Below are 12,624 nucleotides of genomic sequence, written 5' to 3' on the forward strand. Positions count from 1 at the left end.
ATAGACAATTGGGTGAAGAATCTAATCTGTGGAAAGAAAAAGAAGGGGGCGGGGGGAAGGCTGCTAAGCTAAAGTCAGTCAAAACACGCATGTGCTTCTGCAGCCCAGAAATGAGACCCACTAAAACTGACAGGGGACAGAAAGACCACAGGAAAAATGTTTGCACTTGAGGGTCATTATTTCTGCAATGTGTAACCTGATTGGAATTCGGGATGCCTCTGTACACATGGAGCGGAGACTGGTCCCAGGCTGGGTGGCAAAGATTTTGAATTAGCATGCTGCCCGAATCATTCAATAGTTCTTTTTCTAATAATGAAGTTATTATTTTTAAAGGCATAGCATATCTGAGATCTCTTGTGTCCCTTTAATAGGCTTTATTTTTGTTGTTGTATAGTTTTATTTCATTGCTTAGGCTAAGGTGAAGCTGTAATTCAGTTTAAATGCTATATGTTACAGGAGAGCTGCTTACAATATATGGTCTGAGGAATTTTTGGAAACTTATCTTTAGATGTTATTGGCACAAAATAACAGCCTAGAGTTTGGTCCTCTGGGTGTAAAAGACAGATAAAGCTTCCTGTGGCTTGACAACTTATAAAAGTTAACCCTGCCACAAAACATGTTGGCGGGCGGGCGTGGAGGGGGGGAAAGCTCTGAAATCCTTTCCTAGCTCTGGAATAGAAAAACCAGAGAGGGTTGTAAGAATCTAGAGAGTGTAAGACTATGATCAGGAAAAATTCAAGATTTCTAATTTAGAAGTGACAAGCTACAGACAGAGAAAATTTTCAGAAGACACTCTGATAAAGGACTGCTATCCAAAATACACAAACAGCTCTTAAAACTCACCAATAAGAAAACAAACAACCTGATTAAAAAATGAGTCAAAGACTTTAAGAGATCACTCACCAAAGAAGAGATACAGAAGGCAAATAAGCATATGCAAAGATGCTCCACATCATAGGTCATCAGGGGAATGAGAATTAAAATGACAACGAAACACCACTACATACCTCTTAGAATGGCCCAAGCCCACAATGCTGGCAGCACCAGGTGCTGGCCAGGATGCGGAGAAACAGCTCTCATTCGTTGCTGGTGGAAATGCAAAAGAGGACAGCCACTTTGGAAGACAGTTTGGTAGTTTCTTTAAAAATTAAGCATATTCTTGCCAAATGATCCAGAAATCATGCTCCTTGGTATATACCCAAAGGAGATGAAAACTTATGTCCACACAAAAACCTACCCACAGATGTTTACAACAGCTTTATTCATAATTGCCAAAACTTGGAGGCAACCAAGATGTCTTTCAGTAGATAAACGATAACTAAACTGTGGTACATCCAGACAATGGAATATTATTCAGAATTAAGAAGAAATGAGTTATTAAGCCATGAAAGGACATAGAGAAACCTAAAAGCATATTAGTAAGTGAAGGAAGCCAATCTGAAAAGGCTACATACTGTATGATTCCAACTATGTGACATCCTAGAAAAGACAAAACTATGGAGACAATAAAAAAGACTAGTGGTTGCCAGGTATTAGTAGAGAGAGAGAGGTAAAGACGTAGAGTAATGAGAATTTTTAGAAACTATTCTGTGTGATACTACAATGGTAGATAAACACTATTATACATACGTTAAACCCCAGAGCATGTATAACACCACGAGTGAATCTTCACGTAGATTATAGACTTGGGTGATAATCTTGTGTCAGTGTTGGTTCATGGATTGGGGTGGGAGAGATTGTGCATGTGTGGGGACAGTGGGTACTTTGTACTTTCCACTCAATTTTGCTGTGAACCTAAAACTTCTCTAAAAAGTAAAGTCTATGTTTTTAAAAAAAGAAAACTGTGTGTGAGGGGTGCCTGGGTGGCTCAGTCAGTTAAGCGTCTGACTTCAGCCTAGGTCATGGTCTCACAGTCTGTGAGTTCGAGCCCTATGTCGGGCTCTGTGCTGACAGCTCAGAGCTTGGATGCCTGCTACAAATTCTGTGTCTTCCTCTCTCTCTGCCCCTCTCTGCCTGCACTGTCTCTGTGTCTCTCTCTCTCAAAAATAAACATTAAAAAAAGAAGAAGAAAAAGAAGAAAGGAAACTGTGTGTGTGTGTGTATGTGTGTGTGTAATCATTATCATCATCTTTTTTGTACAAGATTAATAAGAGGTAAAATTGTGAAACTGGAGAAAGTTTATCCTTGGGGTTTCCTGAGCTCTACATTGAGTCCCCATTCCCCATGCTAGAGTTCAGAGGCTTCTCTACCACATGCTAAGTATGGTGTTTAAATCCATAGGATGGGGACACCTGGGTGGCTCAATCAGGTGAGCATCTGACTCTTGATTTTGACTCAGGTCATGATCTCACAGTTCTTGAGATTGAACCTTGCGTCAGGCTCTACACTGACAGCATGGAGCCTGCTTGGATTCTCTCTCTCCCTCTCTCTATGCCCCCCAACGTGCATGCTCTCTCTCTTCCTCCCTCTCTCTCTCAAAAATAAATAAATAAATAAATAAATAAATAAATAAATAAATAAACAAACAAACTTAAAAAAAATCCAGGGGCCTCTGTGTGGCTCAGTCAGTTAAGCATCCGACTTTGGCTCAGGTCATGATCTCATCATTCGTGAGTTTGACCCCCACATCGGGCTCTGTGCTAACAGCTTAGAGCCTGGAGCCTGCTTCGGATTCTGTGTCTCCCTCTCTCTCTGCCCCTTCCTCACTTGTGCTCTGTCTCTCTCTCTCTCAAAAATAAATTTAAAAAAATTAAATAAAAATAAATAAATAACTTCATGGAATAGTGATGAACCAGTCCTGCCCTTATAAAGTTTACTATTCAAAACTGAAGAGAAGCATTAAACAAGTAATTACAGTAAATACATAGGTGATTGAATTGTGATAAGTGCCCTGAAATAACATAACAAGATCAAACCAAGTCAATGGACTCAGGGATGATTTTCCTGAAGAAGAAATTTAATCTGCAATATTAAGTTTGGCTAAGAAGCTAGGCAGGGCAAGATGTATTCTTAGGTTAGGGTGGGGCAGTTGGATAGAGAGAAGCTGGGCATAGGAAACACCACATGATCAGACTCTGAGGGAGGAGGGCTGTGGGGCATGAGGGAGAAACTGAAGGGTCCAGATGACTGCAACACTAAGAGTGTGAGAAGTGGGGAGAGATGGGCAGAGGACAGATTGAATTTAAACTACTCTAGGGGCGCCTGGGTGGCGCAGTCGGTTAAGCGTCCGACTTCAGCCAGGTCACGATCTCGCGGTCCGTGAGTTCGAGCCCCGCGTCAGGCTCTGGGCTGATGGCTCGGAGCCTGGAGCCTGTTTCCGATTCTGTGTCTCCCTCTCTCTCTGCCCCTCCCCCGTTCATGCTCTGTCTCTCTCTGTCCCAAAAATAAATAAATAAATGTTGAAAAAAAAAAAATTTTAAACTACTCTAACAGCAAGGGCCAGCCACTGAAGGATTTTAAGCAGAAGAATGATGGTGTCTTATCTCTCATTTTATTTCCAGAACCTAACTCAGCGCTTAAAACATCACGGATGGCTCAATAAACATTTGAGAAAGGAAAGACGGAAAGAAAATGAGAAAAGAGATGGGCATACTCATTTACTCAATTATGTACTACGTAATACATGAAATTCCAGTTGTCTGGAGTTGGCAATGCACCCACTGACATAATTCATTTTCTGAGTGAAATCATCATGGTTATCATCATCACCATCATCCATTATTATTCAAAGAATCATTTTCTTCTCAAAAATCCCCAATATGTTATTAAAATTTTTATTATAATTTCAAATCAGAACATTCTCTTGTCAATTTTCTGTGTCCAAGATCTGGGGGTCACTTTACTTTCCATGTTTGCCATATCTGAAAATTTATGTGTATCTCTTGATGAGAGATATAAAACTCAACAGCAACTTTACTACTAATGATGAGAGGTATTGGTTTTTATTTGAAACCATTGCTCTTTAATGACCTAAATAGCTTTAGCACTTTTCTTAGGCTAGACAAAGGAATATTGATTTGCCTCTCCCCCCCCCCCCCCCCCCCCCCCGCCTCTCTCTCTCTTTTTTCCTGCTAGAGAAATCTTGCTAAAGGAGTGACTCAGCTAACTTGGCTCTTTTGGCATTTTCTCCCATAGTTCAGCTGGGATTCTAAAGAAGATAGAAATTCTAAGAATGAAGTGTTCTCCTTGTTGGCAATGCTATCCCAGAGGTAATTTACTTCTGTTCAGAGTCTAAGAGAAGCCCCTTCTGCTGTTTTGTGTAATGTTCTCTTCAGACAAATAGAAAATATGATCAAATATCATTTAAGTGAGGAGAAAATACTTCTTCAAGTTATGAGAAAGAGGAAGAAGGTAGAAGAGGTAGCCATACTTACAAATCAAATAAAGTCAAGACAACTAGAATGCAGATGTTTCCTAAGACCCTGGGCAAATAAGAAAAGGAAGAAAAGAAAGCAGGACAGTAAACTGACAAGGCCTTTGACAGCTCTCCCCCAAAGTGCTCAGGCTCCCTGGCAGCATTGAGTTGGGCTCAATGCAAACTATGGACAAGCATTACCTCTTACATTCCCAGAACTCAGCGGGTATCTGCCCTATAGTATATACTTTGTAAACGTGTGTTAAATGAAATGGAAGAAATAATGGGTAGATAAATGACCAAATAAGCAAACACAAACTGATACATTTTGGCTGTTACATATTGGAAAGGGGACAAATAACTACCATCTTGAAATTACTTGATTATCATACGCAGCAAAGCTGGTCAGGATGTACCTGTGTGTATGGAGGCCAAGGAGGAAAGATGGGGTGAAGTGAAAAGTGTTATGAAAATACTTTAGGTTAGAGGTCATAAACTATTGCCAGTGGACCAGTCACCTGTTTTTGTAAATGAAGTTGTATCAGAGCCCAGTGACACACAATCCTTTATGTGTTGTTTATGGCTGCTTTCATCTATAATGACAGAGTTGAGTAAAAAAAAAAGCCTAAAATCTTTACTATCTGGACCTTTACCAAAAATTTCTGCCCATACCTGCTTTAGGTCAAGGCAGAAGAGGATCAAATCCAAGGAGATGTAAGCAGGCAGGATCTGGCTAGAGTCATGGGACTGTCAAGAGAGTGAGAGTGTGAGGCTGAATCTCAGACACGTAAAATGCTAGAACTGGAAGGGACCTCAGGGTTCACTGGACCCACCTCCTCAACTTTAGAAGAAAAGACTTTGGCTCAGAGAGGAAAAACAACTTGCTCAAGGTCCCACGGTCAGTTAGTAGAAGCTTTAGGACTAGCAGACACCTAGTGAAACACCAGGTGTGGACTGTAACCAGCTCAGAGGTCCAGGGTGAGTCTGTTCCCTGATTGTACAGCAGAAACACAATTTCTGGGATCATGTCACATCTTGGGGCTCAGGGACACATGACTATTTCTCTTCTTTAAGAAAAAGGCAGTATCTAGGTGAAGAAGGGAGGGAATGACTTCTTTCCCCAATTTCTTTTTAATCTTCTGGACTTATGGTTGATTTTCTTACTAAATATGTGAGGGTCAATGCCACCCAACTCAAAATTAACTTTGCAAGAAACCTGGGGAGGCTTAGAAGTACCAGGAAGATGGGTGTGTGTTTTTTTAACCTACCAAGAAGCCTCATGGAGGAGCAGTTTTGACAGGTCCCATTAAGTGTTCTGTCAATTGGTAATGCCAACGGCATTCCAAAACATAAACATAAACATAAACATAAACATAAACATAAACATAAGATAACATAATATAACATAACATAACATAACATAACATAACATAACATAACATAACATAACATAACATAACATTTCTGGGTAAATAATTAAATAAAGATAATGCCTACCAGGCTTGGAACCACTCTCACACAGCCCATGTCGAAGAAAAACAAGTTTTTCAAACTCCAGAGCAATCTGAAGTCCTGAACGGTAAAATAAATCCCAAATGTGCTAGAACAAGGCTTCCCAGTCGTAGTCTAAGAAAACATTCCTTTGTGGTGTGAGCCCACCAAGTATCACTGGCTAAAGAAACAACTCCTTGCCACCAAACATGGCCAAGATAGGGTTCACTGAAGAACTGTATTGCTTTCCTGTGACCGTAGACTGTTAGCCTCCATTCCTGGGAAATGGTGGCTGTGGAAGAGACAGAGAGCTCATGCAGCCAGTCCCTTGGTCTATTAGGTAAGGAAAATGAGGCCCAGAGAGGTACATTTATTGCCACAGGTCATAAAACATAAAACAAACAAACAAACAAACAAACAAACAAACAAACAAAACTATAAGCCAGTTTCAGAACACGGGCCTCTTTTCAACATACTATACATAAGAAAGCCTACCATAGTGCCTAGCAAATAGTAAGCACTCAATAAACACTTGATAAACACTCAATAAACACATTCAGAATAAATGAATCAATGAATAAATTCAACAACTGTACTCTTTGAATGCTTTCTATGCTCTATACACAGATTTAGGCTTTGGGGACACAGTGTTGAACAAGGTCCCTGCTGTCATAGAGTTCACATTTGTGTGTGTGTGTGTGTGTGTGTGTGTGTGTGTAGTAGTAGTAGTAGTAGTAGTAGTAGTAGTAGTAGTAATAGTAGTAAGGTAATTGGGGTAATGTATGTTGAGGAGGAGAGAAATAATTATAATAACTAATATTTAATAAAAATTTGCTACATGCCAGTCAAATACTGTTCTAAGCAGATGTCTTAGCTCAGGTAACATTAACAAAATACCATAGACTGGGTGGCTTAAGCAACGGACTTTTATTTCTTGAAGTTCTGGAGGCTGGGAAGTCCAAGATCGAGGTACTAGATGATTCTGTTCCCCAGTGAGGGCCCTCTTCCTGGCTTGCAGACTGTAACCTGCCCACTGCAGCCTCCTCAGGATATGGAGAACAGAGGAAGCTCTGGTTTCTCTTCTTCTTAGTACAAGAACACTAGTCCCTAATCCCATCATGGTAAACCTAAACCTAATTACCTCCCAAATGTCCAACCTCCAAATACCATCATATTGGAGACTACTGCTTCAACATAGGAATTTGGGGTGGACACATTCAGTCAAAAACAGCACTGTATACAAACCAACTCCTTTAGGACTCTTTTAAAAATTATTTTTATTTCATTTATTTATTTTTAAATGTTTATTTATTTATATTTAGAGAGAGAGAGAGCGGCAGAGAGAGAGGGAGAGAGAGAATCCCAAGCAGACTCCATATTGTCAGCAGGGCTCAATCTCACAAACTGTGAGATCATGACCTGAGCTGAAATCAAGACTTGGATGCTTAATTGACTGAGCTACCAGTCACCCCGAGGACTTTCAATAACATGTGAGGGAGCTACTCTTATGCTTATGTTTTACAGGTAAGGAAACTGAAGCACAGAGAGATTAAATAGCTTGCTCAAGGTCATACAGCTATAAATGGCAGAGCCAAGAATCAAACCCAGGCAGTCTGGCTCCATAGTCCAAAGTCTCATCCAAAGATCAAGTGACTGAGTGAGTAAAAAGATTAGTGAATAAAGAAATGAGTATGATTCTTCATTGTGAATATTTTGCAGAGAAATACGTTTCATGAAATTGATTTTTGGAAGTTACTTGTTTGTAAGTAAATCACAGCTATTCTTCGACATATGATCGGGTTACATCCTGATAAACCCATTATAAGTTGAAAATGCATTTAGTATGCTAACCTACCAAACATCACAGCTTAGCCTTGTCTACCTTAAACATGGTTAGAACACTTATACTAGTGTACAATCAGGCAAAATAATCTAACACAAAGCCTATTTTATAATAAAGTGTTGAATATCTCATGTGACTTATTGAATACTGTACAGAAAGTGAAAAACAGAATGGTTGTATAGGTACAGATGGTTATAAGTATATCAGCTGTTTACCCTCATGATCACATGCCTGACCGGGAGCTGTGGCTCACTGCCACTGTCCAGCATCACCCGTGAGTATCTTACCACACATTGCTATTCTGGGAAAATATCAAAATTCAAAATCCTAAGTATGGTTTCTACTGAATGTGTACTGCTTTTGCACCATAGACTATCATTTAAGACTATCATAGACTGTATAAGAAATTCTGAACATGGGAACTCTTTCTAAATCTTATTCGAAAAAATTTAGACACATAAATGGTTTTTTTTTTAAGTTTATATATGCAAACTTCTTTCCTCAGGTGACAGTTTTCAGATTATAAATCTAAACACGATGAACATCGCTAATGTTTAGTGAGCCTTACCATGTGTCAGGTACTAAGCACTCATTTTAATGCATTTAATCCTCATGTCCACCCTAGGAAGCAGGTGCTTATTCAACTTAACTTTACAGATGAGACAACTGAGGCACAGAGAGGTTAATTACCTTTCCCAAGGTTATAGAACTAATAAGTGGCAGAGTTGGAGCCTGAACAATCCAATTCCAGAGACTAGGAAATACTCCCCCTAGTGTCTCTATTTTTATTTAGAGCCATGTTTCTCAATCTGACCTCATCATGTAGGCTTCACCTGGGGAGCTTAAAAAAATGCTGATGCCTCGGCCCCATACCAATAAAATAAGGAATGGACCCTTGGTATTGCTCTTTTAAAAGCTCCATTGTAGGGGCGCCTGGGTGGCTCAGTCAGTTAAGTGTCCGACACTTGATTTCAGCTCAGGTCATTATCTCAGGGTCATGAGATCAAGCTCCACGTCAGGGTTGTTCCCTGGGTGTGGAGCCTGCTTAAGATTCTCTCTTTCTCCCTCTACTACTACTCCCTCTCTCTTTCTCTAAAAAAAATAAAATAAAATAAGTAAAAGCTCCATTATAACTCTGATGCACAGTAAGAGTCCAAATACACTGACTTAGGGAACTTATAATTGCCTCAAACCCCCTCTATGCTTTGAGCTTTCTACTCAAAGCCAGCATCGCAACAACCATCTTCCCAATGACATCTATGACTCCCAGTGACAGTTCACAGCTCAGGTAGCAATGCTGGACCCCTTCCAAAAATTTCTATGGGTCCTGGAGACTCTGGTTCTTCTGAACTGCCAGATACACCTACTGGGTCTTCTTAGCACTACCTATAGAGAGGATCAAGTGGGAGCAAGTCTAATATATCCAAAATCACTCCTAGTTAAGATTAGCTTCCTTTTATTATGCCAGGAGCTGTACCAGGTGCTTAATATACACTGTTGGGGCACCAGGGTGGCTCAGTTGGTTAAACACCAGACTCTTGATTTTGGCTCAGGTCATGGTGTCACAGTTTGTGAGTTTGAGCCCTTAATCAGGCTCTGCACTGACAGTGTGGAGCCTGCTTGGGATCCTCTCTCTCTCCCCTCCCTCTGACCCTACCCTGTTTGCTCTCTCTCTCTCAAAATAAATAAATAAATTTAAGAACTTAAGGAAAAAAACATACATTGTTGTCACTCTCCACTCCTGTGATTTGAAGGAGGCCCAATCAAATAGGACACTTCTTTCTACATGAGTTCTAAAGAAGTTGAGATAAGCAAAGGAGTTAGGCACATGGAGATCAAAATGTTAGCTTCACTAAAAATAAAGATTGCTCGAGAATATGGGGTAGGTGTGAAGCAACAATGAGCTTCCAGAATTGGACATTGAGCAGAAGTTTAGCAGATGGACAGATGTAAGCGAACCTGGAAAAGATACTCCACTGGCACTGTAATGCATGTTTATAAAGCACGATCCAATTGTAAGTTACTATCACTAAAATAGAAACTGCACAATGACTGCCTTACTCAGTGTAGGCACTATGCTTAATTATTATTAAGTCTACTACACAACAACAAACTAAGTGCAAAGTCATTTAAAAATTTCCTTCAATTTACATGTAGCTACTATTTGCAACATTTCCCCACACCAACCCCCCAGAAAAGTGAAAGAGAAGAGATTTTATTGTATTTCCATCTTTTATACTGTACTTATGGGCGCCATATGCAAGACACATGTGAAAGGCATAGCCACAGCACACCCCACATGGGCATTGCAAACCATTTACATTAGATTTTCCTGTTACAGTAGCTGCAGGCACGTAAAATGTTTATTACTGTTATATTGCCATTGCTTTCATTCTACATATACTTGCTGCTGAGCATCTGGTCTTGTGTTGCAAAGAATGGGAGTGCATTGATGTTTTCTCTGAAACTCCAGTTTTCTTCCTTTAACCATACACTGGCCCTCCCTGGCCTTCTTCCCTGGCTAGTCCCAAAGGCTAGACAGAGTAAGTAACCTTGGTATCCATTGAACATAAAGAAGTCATGACAAAGATGGCTTTTGCTTAAAACAAACAATCAAACATAACAAATCTTTTTAATAATGAGGTAATCACTCTTCAAAGAGCAGTCCATGAAGTTATCCCCCCAGGTTTACTAAGAAGATAGTAGACCATGAACCTCAACTGCCATTTATCAGCTGTCTGACTTTGGGTAACTTATAAAACTATTCTATGTCCCCGATTCTTCATCTGCAAAGGGGGACCTGATACATAGGATGACTGTGTGCATTAAACATAATATTCATAAAGCACTCAGCAGAGTGCCTAGACCATAGTGGGTGTTCCCATAGGGGCAGCTGTCATTACCACTAAGTAAAAAAAACCTCTGTGAAACCACTGGTAAACTACAATGATTATAGAATCAATTGTCAAATGAGTGGTACTAATGACTGGTAATTTCAAAGTTGAGGGGTAAAGGTGTTCTGTAGGAAGGAATACACTGAATTTGGCTTTGAAGAAGGTCTAGAGTGGAATGGACAGTCGGTGGGTGATGAGGACATGAAAAGCAGGATAATGGCTTAATCAAGGGCATGGAAGAAGGAATGTGCATGGAATAATTTATGAACAGTGAATATAGCAGCTTGTTGGAGCAAAAGATTCACATGCGGTGGGAGGAAGAGGAGAGGAATGGGTAGCAGAAAATAGGATTGGGAAGGAATACTCAGAGAGCCCTTCCAGAAAAACAAATTTGGATAATTCCAAGGTAGTGGGGTACATTTGAATGTCTTTGAGTAGTGAGAAGATATGATGAAAGGAAGATTATCCTGGTAGTAATGGATAAGACAAAATGCATATCTTGGAGGTTCTTTTTTTCTATTTTATTTATGAATAAGACTATTTAAACTTTGATGAGGTTCAGGGGCTAAACAATGATTTGTAAAAAATTAACTTTCCCAGTTTTTGTCCATAACTTAGTAAATTATGAAATACTGCTATAGCTAACATGTGTACAGCTATATACAGTTATTGTAACATTAAGTAGCATATAAACAGTGGTCATAAAAGAATAAAATCCCACGACGTTCTCACCGTGGGGAGTTGTCTAATAGTGCCACAAAAAAACCCAACTTTGAGGTGACAACCTTCGGGTAGTGGGTCATAATCTTTTGGAATTGTGTTTTACTCTAGAAGTTTTCCCTTAATGACAAAAATTAGATAATACTAAATTGGGAACTGCAAGAATTATAATTATAGAACACAACTGATGAAGATTTAAACTCTCAACTTGGAAAAATTATAGGCAACATGAAAATTCTCTAAAATAATTTTAAAGATCCAGAATTCAGGAGATAACTTTTCAAATCTGAACATGTAAAAAAAAAAAAAAATCTGAACATGTAACCACAATGACAAAGGAGAGGGCCTGAACAGGACAGTTTTCTATAGAGGAGGGATTAGTGTCAATGCCAGAACCAGAATACATATTATGTGTAGATAATTTTGATGATAGCCAAAGTTACTATTTATTGAGCAAAAAGCTGAGGTAATGATAGAGTAGTTGGTCTTATTTCACTCTCATAAGAACCTATTATCTGCATCTTACCAACTAGGATATTGAGATTTATTGTCACTTGATAACTTGTCCAAAGTCACACAGCTAATGAATGCAGGACTGAACTGGGATTTAATGGCAGCTCTGTATGACCTCCTAACTCAGGCTCTTTCTACTGTACCCACACAAATGTGCAGGTACTCACACACACACACATGCACACACACACACGTCTACACATTTCCTGAGGGTGAATAAATATAATTAGCATGTATAACATAAGGAGTCAAAAATTATCCATTGATTTTTATTATTTTCCTTATAAGGTCTTAAGTTTAAAGAATGAGTTGTTAAGAAGGATCTAAACTGGATGGTTCCAGGTGATGTCAGCAAGCACTGTCCTGACACTCCAGAAGGGCAGGCCAGGTACGCAGTAGCCCTTCATAAGGAGGCCTAAGTCAGTACCTTGGATTAGTTCTTCTGAAACGCTTCTCATACTGTTCACATAGCTCACAATATCCCCATGTGGTCAGCAGGGTAGGTATTATTTTCTCATGTTAAGTGGAGAACGCTGGGTCCTAGAAGCTAAGTGGCTTCCTAAGGCCATACAGCTAGTCTGTGGCAGGGCTAGGATTCACATCACTCTTCTGACTCCAGATCTGGACTCCTCCCATTGCAACACAGCTGCTTCTAGAAGGTGAATCAACTTAGTATTTTAAATGTGAAACCTGGGTTTAAATCTACTGTGGTAGAGGTACTAAATTCCACCGATATTCAGTTTTCCCTTAAGTAAAAATACAGACAATAGATTGATGTGAAGACCAGATGAAAGAAAGGAAAACACAGC

This window comes from Panthera tigris, chromosome C1 (assembly GCF_018350195.1).
Source record: "Panthera tigris isolate Pti1 chromosome C1, P.tigris_Pti1_mat1.1, whole genome shotgun sequence".
Taxonomy (NCBI): Eukaryota; Metazoa; Chordata; class Mammalia; order Carnivora; family Felidae; genus Panthera; species Panthera tigris.